This window comes from Rhamphochromis sp. 'chilingali' (assembly GCF_963969265.1).
Source record: "Rhamphochromis sp. 'chilingali' genome assembly, chromosome: 9".
In the NCBI taxonomy this organism is placed as follows: domain Eukaryota; kingdom Metazoa; phylum Chordata; class Actinopteri; order Cichliformes; family Cichlidae; genus Rhamphochromis; species Rhamphochromis sp. 'chilingali'.
This window is the reverse complement of record NC_137936.1, coordinates 9739753-9754085: the sequence shown is the minus strand read 5'-3', so window position 1 is coordinate 9754085 and position 14333 is coordinate 9739753. Positions and strand designations below refer to the sequence as shown.

The 14333-nt window shown below is 41.9% G+C and overlaps 1 protein-coding gene across 11 annotated transcripts in view; it reads left to right on the top strand.

Moving 5' to 3' along the window:
- sulf2a (sulfatase 2a) overlaps positions 1–14333 on the top strand; it is a 46991-nt gene that overhangs the window by 20142 nt on the left and 12516 nt on the right. For 3 of the 11 annotated variants that reach the window (XM_080892194.1, XM_080892191.1, XM_080892189.1), the window contains one exon: positions 1792–1857. The exons of 2 other annotated variants lie outside the window; for them this stretch is intronic. The gene's annotated coding sequence lies outside the window, so the exon portion shown is untranslated. Of the gene's footprint in view, positions 1–1791; positions 1858–3101; positions 3126–5121; positions 5282–8597; positions 8757–9419; positions 9443–14333 lie in introns of those variants that run through there. 6 more of the 11 variants (XM_080892195.1, XM_080892192.1, XM_080892193.1 and 3 more) reach the window with 5 other exon arrangements.

The following is a 14333-nucleotide window of genomic DNA, read 5'->3' as shown; positions in this document are numbered from 1 at the left end:
GGGTAAGGGATCAATGGAGCCAGAACTGAAGTTTCAGTCCACTGACATCAATCAGTCGCCTCTCCAATGAAGAACGCAACTAATCAAAAAAACATTGCCTCAGGCTTCCAGTTATTTGCTCTCACAGTCAAACGTGATCAGGATCACTGTAAAAAGACAGCTCATTCCAGCTTATCTGGAGGATGAAGTCAGCTCGTAGCTTATATTTGTCAATATTTGCTTCAAAATGTCATTACTGTTTTGGTGTAAAACTGGCAAGAACCTGAAATTCTCTTCACAGAAAGGAATATTAAGTGAACCCCTGGTGTATTTTTACTCCACTGCTAAAAATAGTCCCTTCCTCTTCATCTTGCCATTGCCTGGGTAATAGCCATCTTTCTGCCGTGTCACGTTTTGATGTATCATTCTCTTATTCACATCAAGGACAAGGCCAGGTGTCACATTTTCTCTCAGTTGCCACGCTTGTCGTGCTTCCTTGTCACCCTTGGCCTGTTCCAATCCCCTCCTTCCCTCATCTCCCTCTCTGCTTACTTTTTATTAAATCTGTCACTTCTTTATCTCAGGGATTGAGAAAGAAGGAAAATCACTTTTGCCATTTGCAGCCTGCTGTGTCTGCTGAGTTCTGCGAATGTATGTGGATATCATTTTTTGCCACATAAAATCCTGTCAAAATAAATAATGTCTCAGATGTTTTGTGTTGTCACATCACTGAAATGCTTAGCTTTAAATGCCTATTCCGGTTACTTGTATGACTACTACACATTTTTAGATGGACAGATAAACAGGCACAGGTGCACAGACTCACCTCTCTTTGATGCCCATGAGTGGCTAGGAGTGCTGGCTTGGGCAGAGAGCAGCTGGGGTCAGAGACGTGCCTTGGCAGCGAGATGACAGTGGGCTTTCCAGCATATTCTTAGCTATGCTTCACATACCAAATGGCTAGGGTTTTGTGTGTGTGTGTGTGCGTGTGTGTGCACGTGCATATGCACATCACCACTGTGCGTGTGCAAGACACCTCATCAAAGATTTCACAGAGTGTTATGGAGATGTCGAAGTTGGTTTTGGCTTGCCTCAGATGTTTACATGCTGGACACTGACACCTGTCCAATCAGAACAGGGATCAGACAGCTCCATTCCTGTCAGCATGTCTTCACAGACAGACACCAAACAAGGCCTTGCAGCTTACAAGATCACAACTGGAGACATTTGGAGACATGTAGATAGTGTTAGATGGCAGCTTGATGGAAAGAGGAGGGTGAAAAAAGCTATTTTTCTGTAGCTCCACTGCTTCTGACACCTAGTATTGTTTGCCTAGCTGAAATTTAGCAGCAATTTCATAGTGTTATGAAGGCAAACGGGTTGTTATCACTATTGCTAAAAATGTCCCAGAGAGTAAGAGGTAATTATGTTAAAATCAGATCATTTATATTCTGGTACAGGTCTAATTAAACCACCTCCTGAACTATTGCCTGCTTCCTCAGGCGTCACAACATCCATCATACATGGACTATCTTGTTTGAATACCGTGTGTACACCAGATGTTCTCAGTCATTGGGCTATGTGTGAAAGAAGAGTAACATTTCAGAGTGGCATCTAGACAGAGTACTTAATGGCATTTTTTAGGGTGGAGCGGAACAAATCAAGCTGGGGTCAAGCATTAAAAAAATATTTGTTAAAAAAAAATAATGCAGTTGCAACAATATGGAATAATCCGGCTTTGTTTGAGCTTCTAAACTGAAGTAATATATGTTCCAAGTATTCAACCACTCTGGACTTTGTGTTTGCTTACAGGATTTGGCAGTGAGAGGCTGATTTCTGTGGGAGAGAACATCTTTGGCAGCTTGTTTAGAAAAGAAGGTAAGGATGTTCACCTCTCAAAGAGAATTTTCCATCTGTTAACATCCCCGTGGATGGAGTTTTGTCGCGTTTCCACAGATAGGTTTCTAAAGATGTGGATCAGTGCATGTCTTTACGTTTCTTCGTGAAATCAAATCACACAGATTTGGTCTTTTCTGGTTATCTGATTTTGTACTTTTTGGGTATCACACCTTCATCTTCAGAAATAAGTCAGGGACTGACTTATTACTTTTTCCCGTTACTGTGGATTCTCCTTATTCCTGAGAAAACTGCAGGTTACGGTTAGTGTCAACACTTTATTTCCTACAATGGGGATGAAATCATCTCTTCCAAAGACATCACGTTGCTTCAGCCAGTCCCTTAATCACATCAGCTCATTTGATCTGAATGCCAGTGATTACCACTTGGTTCTGCACAAATAAAGGCACGGTTGTTATTGCTTCTGCAGAGAGGGACATCATGATGAAAGAAATCTGTGGGTGTTTTGGTTGCTGGCCACAGCAGATGCACCCTCGTCAATAGAAATTGGTAGTTATGAATAGGAAAAAAAGAGTGAAATGAATGCTGTAGAGTGTTGGGTGAGGTAAGACTAATGAGCTGGTTATAAAGTGTAGACTTTTTATGAAGAATCACCTTCACCCCCTGTAGCTTTGGGTTAGATTAATGTATTATCTAAAGAAGTAATGATAGGACTGGACACATTTTATGCTTTAAATTAGTTGTTAGATGTGTCACTGTTACTTTGTCCTGATTTCCAGTAACATAGTCGTGCTGCTGCTATGATCAGAGTCATTCTGTGTGATCAGTTGGATAGCTGCAGAAGAAACTGCTCTCTGTACATGTGGGTATATTATTTGCACAGCTGTGTACAGCTGTCTCATTACCACTTGCAAAAACATCAGTATGCAGGGCAGTTCTCCTTTCTGGTTAACAAACAACTGCTACAAAGGGCTCCTAATATACATGCAATAGTTTACTGTTTTGTTTGTGAAGACAATATGCCTCACTATGAAACTTGTATTGACAGACGATTTAAGGCAGCTCAGCTCTGATATAGCTTCTGTTTCTGTGACACTAGCAAGAGCAGACAGGTGAATGATGTGCCTTTGCTAAAATATTCTGTTTGAGGACTGATCTCCACTTCAAACCCCTAGTTTGAGGACAGCATTCACCTCTCTCTTTCTTCCTCCTCTTCTTCCTGGTAGAGAGAGCCTTCGGCAGTCAGTGCAGGATAAAAACCAAAAGTCTGCTAGAGAAACTCTTCAAAGGTACAGTTCATTCGCTGAATGAAGACCTCATCAATTCAGCCTCCCCTCTTAAACCAGTGTCCTTTCCGCAGAGTTCTGGTTGTTTATGAACAAAGTTGTTTGATATATCTCCACTATTCCTTGCAGCTGATTGCATAAGGTGCTTTTGATATCGTGTGAGTGACAAAAGGATATTTTTCCCTAACCGCTTTGGATTAGCCAGTGGTGGGTGCAGGTTTCTTACATCCAGCCTAGGATATTTGATGCACACAGCAGGGGTCTTGGAGCAGTTTCCTGACCCTCATTTTCCACATCAGCAAGACAGAAACTCCCGGCTTGCTTCCATGCACCATCCTGCCTTCTGCCCACTGATTAAAAGTCAAATATTAAAGTGCTCTGTTGTGACCACGGCCTAATTGATTCTTTCCGCCGGGTGCACACAGAATGGGCTGACAGCAGGCGATACCAGGCTTTGTCAACATCGGGCATGCTGCCTGACGCTCAGGACGGCACCCCAATAAAGCCTCCTGTGAGTGTGCCAACCTGCGGCCCCACACACACTGAGGCCACTCGGCACTCCGGCCAAGCTTTATAGTAAAAACAGAGGCAGCTCATTCTTTTGCTGTTTGTCAGCTTCCATCAGCTAGCTGGGAGCCCACTTTTTATTTTTAAGGAAGTTGCTGCCTGTGACAAAAGTGTGTGTGTGTGTGTGTGTAGGTCCACGCTTGAAAAAAATCTCTTTAGCCCACTTGCATAACCTCTCATCTAACTTAAGCAATCTGGGGCGATGGTGCTGAAAGGCGCATTCAGCTGAATGCAAAGTTCCACAAAGGGCCCTCTTCTTTTTTTCCCATCCCCAGTTTCCTGCCCTTAAGATAATTGCTTTAATAGATATTAATCACAGCTGTGTTTAAAAAGGAGCTTACAAAACACACGATGACACCGAGTATCTCATCACCAGTCTGTGATAAATGCTGGATAGGTGTTGGTGGTTCTGTTTGAAGTCTTGTCTCTTACACTCTAGTGTAGGAATCAAATTTCTTTCAGGTGCTCCCTTATCCACAAAGGCTTGCCACAGCAGGTAGCTTCACATGTTTGATTTGACAGACTTTTTTTGAACAAGATGTCTCCTTCTAGAATTGAACCATGGATCCTTTGTTTGGTAAGTAAATGTGTAAAGCACTACACTATAGGAACGCCTAAACTGAATTTCTACAGCAGTAAAACAGTGCGTTTCTCCACTCTTTATGTGAAAGAAATGCAGCGTCCCTGTGCCTCTCCTGTCGGCTTACCCTATGAATTTACTGGCCATTTTATGTACACCATGAATTGGCTTTGCTCCCCATCTATTTTTAATGATTTCTGACTGCACAAGAGAGGGTTACAGTGATCTTAATGCCATATGATGTTCATTAAATGCAGACATTCATTTACAGCATTTTTCTCATGAATGTGATTGACCTTTTTGCTCAGTGTGAACCACAGTAAAAGGGTATAGGTGCCTATTAATCGCTTCATGGTTGAAAAACTGGGCATATCTCCTATCCTGTCTGGTGCTTTATGTTCTGTCTAAGCTGATAGGAAGGCGTTATGAGGTTTTGTGTGGGTGCAGCGGTCACAGTGAGGTAATGGTGCAGTAATTACGCCTTTAGTAAAACGGGGTCGTGCGCTGCACTCTTTTTGCGACACAAGGTTGATGAACTCCATCCCAGCGCTGTTAATTGATGCCTGATTGAAGAAAGTGGGATAAAACAGAGAAATCACCCAAGAGAAAAAGTCAGCAGGTTGCAATTAAACAAGTGTAGAGTATTTTGAAGAGGTTATCAACAGAATATATACAATTTCCAATTAGGAATTTAAATTTCTTTTCACATCCTGTTTCAGTATGATCGGTTGCCAGCCCAGCTCTGGATTGGTCCCTTGGCTGCTTCAGGAGTAAAGGCCACTGTGAAATAACCACGATGTCCTCTGAGCAGGGTTTCTATTCTTCCCCCATCCTGTTACTTCCCTGCTGCAGATCCCAGGAGAGGTTCCAGAGGCAGAGTGGGGGTCATGATCACACTACAGGAGGGCGACAGCCGGCTGCCTTTCTGACAGGGGTCTAATGGAGGCCTAATAGGAACTAGTCAAGTTCCAGAGGCCTCTGCTTTGACCTTGAATTTCGCCTGTGGAGGCAGGTAAAGAGGAGGATGAGGGATGGAAAAGGGAAGTGATATTGTAGAAGCTGACAGGCAGGTGGTTTAAACACCTTTCTGGCTCTCTGAATCTTTTTTTTTTTTTTACCTTTGATTGGGCAAGTGTGTATGTCTGTGTGTCACCATGAGTCAGAATATATTTTAAAAAGTATATATTACCTTAAAATTTATTTAACTATTCTTGTTTTTTTATTGATATTATAATTGTGTGTGGGGGGGGGGATTCATATATATGAAAAAAAACCTTTTTGTTTTGCAAGTAACTTTCAAGTTTGAATAATTTCATCAAACTTTAGTGCATTATTGCCGTATTTGAAATGCAACAACATTTTTTTTTTCTTCAGAATAACTTAATTACAAATCGTCCGGATTTTTAAAGCAACAGGTTTGAAGGTTATTAGCTTTGGCCAAGTGCACTCAAGCAGCTTTCTTTCACTGCATATTGATTGGACATAAAATGAAACATATGGATCCAAAGCACAAGGAGACAATGATGAATTCGGTTCAATCAATTGTGAAAACCCCCAAAGATAACTGTAATTATGAATATTTAATATTAACCTTCTTTCTGCTCTTACTTACTAATATTTGTTCACACATGTAAGGATGTGTGTGTCTGTTTTTTTCAGTCAGTAATTCAAATCACAGGAAAGTCAGGCCTGCAGGGACAGCTGATGAGCATTATCCACAGTAAAGAGAGACCCACTCCTGCCTGATCAATCTGAGCTCTCATTAAAAGGCTGCCAAGCCCTTTGCAACCCAATACAATATCAATACTGTAGCACCACAAAGGGACCTCCAAAGCTGTTAGGCAAGTCGCTGGCAGCTTAACTGTCATTACTGGGTGGGCACCATGCCAGAGACCCCCTTTGTGGGCCACTTAGGCTCCCCCCATGGTCCCAAACACAGGTCAGGACAGACAGATGGGCTGTCTGGGCAGCTGTCCCGAGGAAGAGATGGAGAGAGATGGATGCCGACCTGTAGAGGAGGAGACGGCCTGCGCTCATAGAGGGATGATATAGACTGTGTGTGTAGAGAGTGTGGAGTTACACACACTGCGGTCTCAACCGTGGCTTGTTTGTTTGCAATGCATGAGTATTTTCTGTGTTACCAAAGCTGATGTTTACACAGACAGACACAGATGTTTGCATTTAAACTGAACCAAAAACAAAGAGTTTGCTTAAAAAGACACACTCTGTGAACTGTGTTGTTACAGAGGAAAAACATTCCGGGTTTGGGCATGTAGCCTAAGATTCCTGCTGGGAAAACCATAAGCAATGAATGGCACTCTGTGGTGATTTCCAAGTAGAGCAAATGGGGGGAATATAAGTGACCATACATAGAAAGCCTCTGTAATTCAGATCATTGTGTGGAAATCTCCCCTCTGTGCTCTAGTCCTAACCCCCTGTGTGGTTCCGATAGGAGAGGGAGGGATAAGCCAGTAATCCACTGACAAAAGGGCCAGGAGAAAGCCAGCTAGCAAAGGTGGGGGGGTAAGGACAGAGAATGGGAGGAGTGAAGAAGTAAAGAAGCATTTGTTGCCTCTCAAAGTCCCAAGGGTGTGCTTAACTCCAGATAAGATGGTCCTCACCATGCTCACCGGTCCTGGCCATCCCCATGCTGTGTAGGGCCTCTTTGAATAGTTAAGAACCATTGTTTATCCGTTAAGTAAAAGATTGGCAAGTCTACAGAAGTGATTACTTCAGCAGCAGCTCAACTGTAACTTCCTACTAGCGTATTGATTTATCTGAGCTGTCTTTAATTTATTCAGCGGGTGGCCGGCAGTTGTTTACTGAAAGTTGAAACTGATATTGTCCGTAATCATCATTAAGTCTGGGCCATAAGGAGAGGGAGAAGTCCCCACTGCCGCTGCTAATTTGATAATAGGAGAGGAATGGCATGTAATTAAAAGACAACAGATGACAGCTTAAAACCTGTGAGTCCAGTGGAACAAGATGTGTGCAACTCATAAACCAAAGGCGCACAACCTTATTTAGAAAAATAACAGCAACAAACTTTCAGCAGATAATTATCACTGTGGGAATCTCAATATTGTTCTCATCAAGCCTTTTCGTATTATGCAATTCTTAGCAGACCACGTTGTGGATTGATGTTAGATTTTTCAATGCTGCAGCAGTTACACAATGTCATACAGAAGTCATTTGGCTGCTCTGAAGTCTCAGTGAGGTATTTAGGTTGGTGGAACAATGGCCCCCAGCTGATTTGTCCGTTATCCATTTAGCTGAGATGTGACACACTGTAGGGGGGCTTTGCCACTGGTCAATAAGTGCCAATAAGAAACAGTCATCACTCAGCGGGCTGCCCTGTCCACCAGCGTGCTCACTTGTTTCAGCTGTCAACCCCCATGTCAAAGGAGCTAGCAACTGAGCCGCTCTTTCGGATGCATCACACATGGCTTTCTCATATACAAACCTGAATAGGACAGGAAAGGCAAGGACACTCAGAGACTGCAAAGCAGGGCGATTTTCCCTCAGACATCTGAATAAACCCATCTGAAGTGAAAAAAGCTACGTATTTGCAAAACACCATTGACAGTTGCTCATTCTCTCAATCTTAAGTCCCTGGAGGTGGGGCCGTGGGGGGTTGAACTCAAGTCAGGGACAATCGTGGCTCTGTTTGTGTTTTCTCTAACACCTCCGTGTTCTCTTTGGGCTCTCATGGAGCGTACCGCAGGGGTGCATGAGAGGAGGGGTAAGTGCCGTGACCCTGAAATGGTCCCTGACTGGAGCCCCTCAAAAAATCCTGCAGACCACCACGCTAGCCTTACATGCCACCCGGTTGCTGCTGGAAACAAAGCGCAAAGTGGACATGTGTGAATCAAAGTGAAAAGTAGCATCTTAAGAGTTCAAGAGTGAATCTGGTTAATAAAGAAATCCTCACTGCAGTAGGTTTTTATTTGTGGTGTGGCTGAGTCCATTATGGGGAAGATCTTCACTGATTTAGTTTGATAAACCCTGAGGAGACCAAAAGGTAGATCTGTGATGTCCCTGTAATGCCTTTGAGAACAATACAACAATATGATTCTGTTCATTTCCTCCAGATTCAGAGATAATTAGCCTAACTGTTGTTTTCCTCTTTTATGTCCCCTCATTGGAAAGAGAAGTTTGAAGTCTGATACACACAGTGTGGGTGTGTTTGTGTGTCTACCGCTCAGTATGTGTGTGCGCGTGTGAGACGTTGTGTGTACTTTTATAGTCAACAGAGCCGAGTCTGTCAGAGCTCTTTGTTCTCTGGCGAGAACACATCATGACTGGGCCTTTTGTCTGAACTGACACCATCATACAGTCTCTTTTTCTACCTCGCTCTCTTTCGTCTTCCTCTCTCTCTCCTCCACCCTCTTATTTTTTTCCAGCAAACTATTCACCCACCTTCCCATCACTTTCTCCCTCACGCATTGAAACCATTTAAAAGATAATGGGCCCTGTGGATTATGGAGGTATGGCGATGATTTTTTTTCCTTGTGTCTGTCTGGGTGCTTTAGCTTTGTGAGGAAGTCAGAGTATAGCGTGACTACCAGAAAATGACTATTGAGGGCAGTTTTTTTTGCATTTATAATTTATTGCCATCTTTGTTTGTTACCCTACATTTATGTAACTTTTACTTAGGGCCAAAATTTAAACATCACAGCGTGGCAACCAGATAAAGCTGTTCGATGTCTCCTTCTGCAAGCATGGGGAGTAATTAGCTACCTCCAGCATCTACGTTCCCTCTGTGAAGACTTTCCAGGAGGTTTGATAACCTGGCATGAGCATGAGGTCACTGATAAAGCGCAACTTACATAGATGTAGCTTTCTGAAAAGACCCAAAAACTCTAATATTTACTCCACTACCCCCAACACTGCTGTAAAAACATGAAAAAAAGGAGAATTTACGAACGACTCCGACACAGGTGGGGCTTTTCTCCCTCAGCAATAGGTCTGGGGTCTTTTTTGTTCAGTTTATTTCCTTGTTTGTTTTTTTAATTCCCCAAATCTGAATTATGCATTTATACAACCACTGAAGGTTGTGAGGTAAAGATAATTATCTCTGACACACTCACAGTGGTGTTATCTCAGTTAGCAGCTACACAGTGTCTCACTTTGTGCACGCTCAGGCTGGACGATCACCACGAAGAAGGAAAAAGTAAGTGATAGAAACATTTTCTTACAAAGTATTTTATTCTTGTTTTGTTAATGTACAATGAAATGTATCCTTTTGGCTGTAGCATTTATAGCACTGCTTCACTGTCTCTGTGTGAGGGGAAGTTGTGAAAAGCAAGGTGGAAAGTAACCAGGTGAAAGCTGCATGAACCAGCGTGGTTCTGTAAAACTTGGATGCAGAAATTGAGCAGCTGTTTGTTAGATGTGTCAGAATAAAACTACATATAACTGCACAACTAATGTTGTGTTACACAGGATGTGTAGCTACTTTCTGCACAGGGTTGTGCAAGGTGTGCAGGAAAGGTTGCCAGGGCTCATAGCATTAGCCTGACTCGGCAAACTAATCTGACTTTATTTTGTACACAGTGGGAGGTGGCACACATTTCAGTAGTTAAAAATGCGATTATTGAAGTGATTAATGGTTTTAAGATGACTTTTAAATATGTATGCAATGTTTGTATGACCAATATTTAATTTGTCCATTGTGTCCAATTTTGGATATTTTCTGTGTGCTTTTGTCATACAGTCAGTTTGTTTTAAACACTATTAAATTAGTTGCATCCTTACTGGAAATGGGCGAAGACAACAGTGGACAGCGGTGTGAATCATGTCTGTGTTTACTCAGCAGCCATAATTTTTTAATGAGAAAAGTTTGTTGATAATTAGTGAGAAAATTGGGGAATAATTATTTGAAAATGATGCAGAATGCCTGAGAGTTTCATTGTGTTATATTTTAGTATGTGCCGAACTGTCACCTGCTCTTCGATTTTTTTTCAGTTTTGCTTTATATGTGTGTTTTTTCTGCATCTCTTAATTTACACCATAAACAGATGTAGAAAAAATGCAATTCACCAGAATACAGGAAGTGAAGTGCATGTTGCTCCAAATTTGGGGAGGAAATCCAAGAACTCTTTCTTAATGTGTTGCTTCTGATATTCAACCCAACCCTGTACCGAGTTCTCCTGAAGGCCTTGGATTTGGGTTGATATCAGAGGTCTGTGTAAACCAGTGAGGTTGTCCTAAAACACTATAAGAAAACTGTTTATTTATCCACATTTATCTACAAATATAGTTATTGTACTTGTATAGCATTCGATATGTTTTCTATAAAGAAAACGCTTGTTAGTGAGTGTGAGGCAGAGAGAGAGATTTCCAGACAGAGCACATCACCACTTCACCTCTTCCCCTGGAGCAGCAGACTCACTGCAGGATTAATGATGTGTTAAGTGCTAAATAATAATAATGGATACTTTATTTACACACATTCATATTTCACCATTTGGGCAGCACATTCCACATGGCATTAAAGGTGAGGGGAGAATATTATGTGTTAACAAGAGAAGAAACACAAATCTGAAGACAAACAGTTTAAGTGCAGAAAGAAATATTTCACACTTGGGTCACTTCATCGCTGCAGAAATCAAATTTTCTCACTTTTAAAGTCTAACCACTGGTCTTTTGTGTCTGCGTATTCAAACAGAAAATTGCTGTGCAGGTTCTGACTGTCATCTTAAAATGTCTGCAGTGTGCAGAGCTTATCGGAACCTGAGGGAAATCTAAATTAAATCTTCTCAGTGAATAGGATCAGCCTCTGCATTATCTCTTGTCATTCTCAACGGTTAAAGTTAGTTATTAGGAAGTAAAGGCACATTCATCAGAAGAATGTGTGGGCTCTATTTTAAACCAAGGAGTTGCTGGAGAGTTATTGAATATGATTTCAGGGTTATTAGCGAAGCACTGAGAGTTTTGACCAGTGATGGATTCTGTCATAGTAAAGAGGCATTGTTTTTGGATGTCATTGCATCGGTATCAGTTGTTAGTTTGGAGGTCAGTGTTGGAAAAAGATTGTCTGGGGTCACACAGCTGTGCTACGGGGGAATCAAGAGTCAAGACCTTCTGCTCCAAAAAAATGACAACAAGTTGTAACTGCGTAAAATCCACATTTTTACTTTTACTGTCAAATCAGAGTTCATAGAGACATAAAACAGCTGACAGGGGAAAGCAGCATTCTGTCTTATAGAATGAATTATGAGAGTCTGATACCACGATTAGTCTCAGCTTGACAAAGGATCTATATACAGGGTTTTAAACATGAGCAGCAAACACTTTGATATGGAACAATTTAGCTGAGCAACATTCTCCATTTGTGCGTTGCTTGCTTAGCTGTTCTGTGGGTTTTAGCTGTTCTCTCGCTATGAAATCATTGTATCTACATTTAGAAAGAGGCGAGTGCAGCCCAGAGCCTTCAGCTAATGGCTGCAGAAAACAACTGAAGCATTCTGTTATGTACCTAATTTCATCTAACCCACTGTTTTTGTTTTTTCTTCTCATTTCCCTTGCTCTCTGATTCACCATGTATATCCCCTCAGTCACCCTCAATGTGTTTCATAAAGGGGAGCAGAGAAGGCAAACACTCCTTCACATTAATCCGATCACGTTCCAAAGTGTTGGCTTCGTGTCTGAATGAGCACCCTATCACTTTTCCGCAAAAGTTGCGATGACCTTTTTAGTAGTTCAGCACTAGGAACATTTACTTATCTGTTAATGGCACAAGTCTGAACTGCATGCTGTCACATTAATAGATGGATATACACAAGACAGCACAAGACAAAGACGCAAATAGCTCTCTCCATCACTGTCACTGAATAAAGGAAGGAACATTAACGTGAAAGTGACCCATCTGATTGCGTGAACGCATCGCTTTAACATGCGGATGAAGCCACACACACGAAGTTTCACTTACAAATAGTCGAGCAGTGGAGTTAATGACAGTTCATTAAGACATTTCAATGGACTTTAAACTGGCTCACGCACTTGTTTATTTCGGTCTCCAGTAGTTCTGAAAGTCATATACCAAATAACACCTTTAACTGTACAAGTTTAATTTTCATGACCAAAATCTTACCTTAGCCTTATTAGCTACATTTGCACGGTTGGGTGTCTACAGTGTTTTGTAATAATAAGAATAATATATTAAGACTGCATGTGAAAACAGCCGATTTGAATGCATAGAGAAAGGGGCGTGGGTGTTGAACCTACACTGATAAAGTGATCGTAAGCATAAGAATTGTAATGCTGCTAGATTTCTAAATAAGCCCAGGTCAGCATATCAACTTGAAAGATGACGTGATATATCAGTACTTCTTTTACAGATTGATTGTGCTGCCATCAAATTCCACAAAAGTCAGTTGCTGTAGCTCCACCAATACCTCAAAATAAAAAATTTTCCCAAATCTGGTGGTGGAACAGAGATTTGCAGAGAATAATAGATTAAGGAGACGGACCGTGGCTTCTTATTATCATGAAAAAAACATTCCATACTGTATTGAGAATCACAATCCCCTCCTTCCACTGGCACGCACGCCCTCGTGCACGCACGCACACAAATGCAAACTTCCCTGAGAGAATGTTACTCTCACGTAGATGCATGCCGTTGCAAAATTAGCATCTGAATACCAACTTTTGTTGGTAAATGCAAGGGTCCTTGGAGATTTTGCACATTCTGTTCAGAGCTAGGCAGGCCAGTGGGAACAAAGTCACACATTAGCAAAGCCCTGCCAGGCTCAATTATGACCAAAGGGATTGGCTTGATAGTGTTTCAGCGGGCCACATTCAGCAATGGATGTGTCTATTTAAACATTCCTGGCCACTTCCTTTATGTTTTTCAGCACCGTAGATGGCAAATTCCTCTGTCAAGAACGAGGCAGAGGACAATATGGCGGTTCTCTGCGACACATCCTGTTTTATTCTGCTCTGTTTTATATGGCAGCCTTGGCCTATGAATCTAGTTTTCGCGTTTTGTGAAGATCTGTCTGCAGTGGAAGTGCTCGTGCTTTGTTCTCTCCAGACTATATGCCTAGAATTTTTTTCCCCCTGCCTCGCACAGTCTTTTTTCCCTCAATCTTTCTCTGTCTAAGAACATTGGTGATAAAGAAACCAGGAGCCTGACTTTAAGCTTGTGGGCTTTCGCCTCCATATTTTATTGGCATTATGAGCACAGCTGATTAAATTGCAAGTGTACGCCATGGCTCGTCCTCCTTCAATATGTAATAAATGTCTTTTTTTTCTCAGTTTTCTCATATTCTGTCTGTGTTTTGTGCCTTCTCGGGGGATCGCAGATTGGATGAATCATACTTTGTGCCTGTTTCAAAGCCCAAGGTGTTTTATTTATAGGGGAAAAGTACATTAACGCCTCTGCAAAGTCTTTGGAAGATTTATCAAGTACTCTCCCAGCTTCCACCCTGCCTCACTTGAACTGTGACAGACCTAGTAAAGTACAGATGTGAGTTGCCGGGCAGTGTAACATATCTGCCTGCCGATCCGGTTTCTGTTTTTGTCCCTCCACTCTTGCTACCGTCTTACCATCATGCCCATGCTATGACATGGCCGGCTCTGTTGTCACTACATTTATAATTCAGTCTTATCAATAAAAGATGCGTGGCATTAAGTTTTTATCTGGTGATGCAGTGCTGCTGTCTCTTAAAGCCTCTTTACAAGCGAATGACTGAAGAGCAAAACTTTCCCTCTGTGCTCTGACTTTCAGGCATCGCTTGGCATTAGTATAACCTTAGATGATACTTGTTCTTTATACATGCTTTTAGAAGCTTATTCCCTATGATCTCATATTCTGCTAGCTTACTCCCACAGCCTTCCTCTGCAAGCCCCCAGCCTTTAATGAGTTTTGCTGAGAGTTATATTTACTCAAGTTGTCTTGTGCTTCTGTCTAAATGGCAAAATTTCTTCTTTCATTCTGTCTTATCGGGCTGAATCAGCATTGTTGTTTTGCAGCTCACTTAGTACAAAGAGCTGATGTGGGCAGATCTCTGTCAGGAAAACGAGCTCTAAATCACTGCAGTTTACAGACACAACATGGC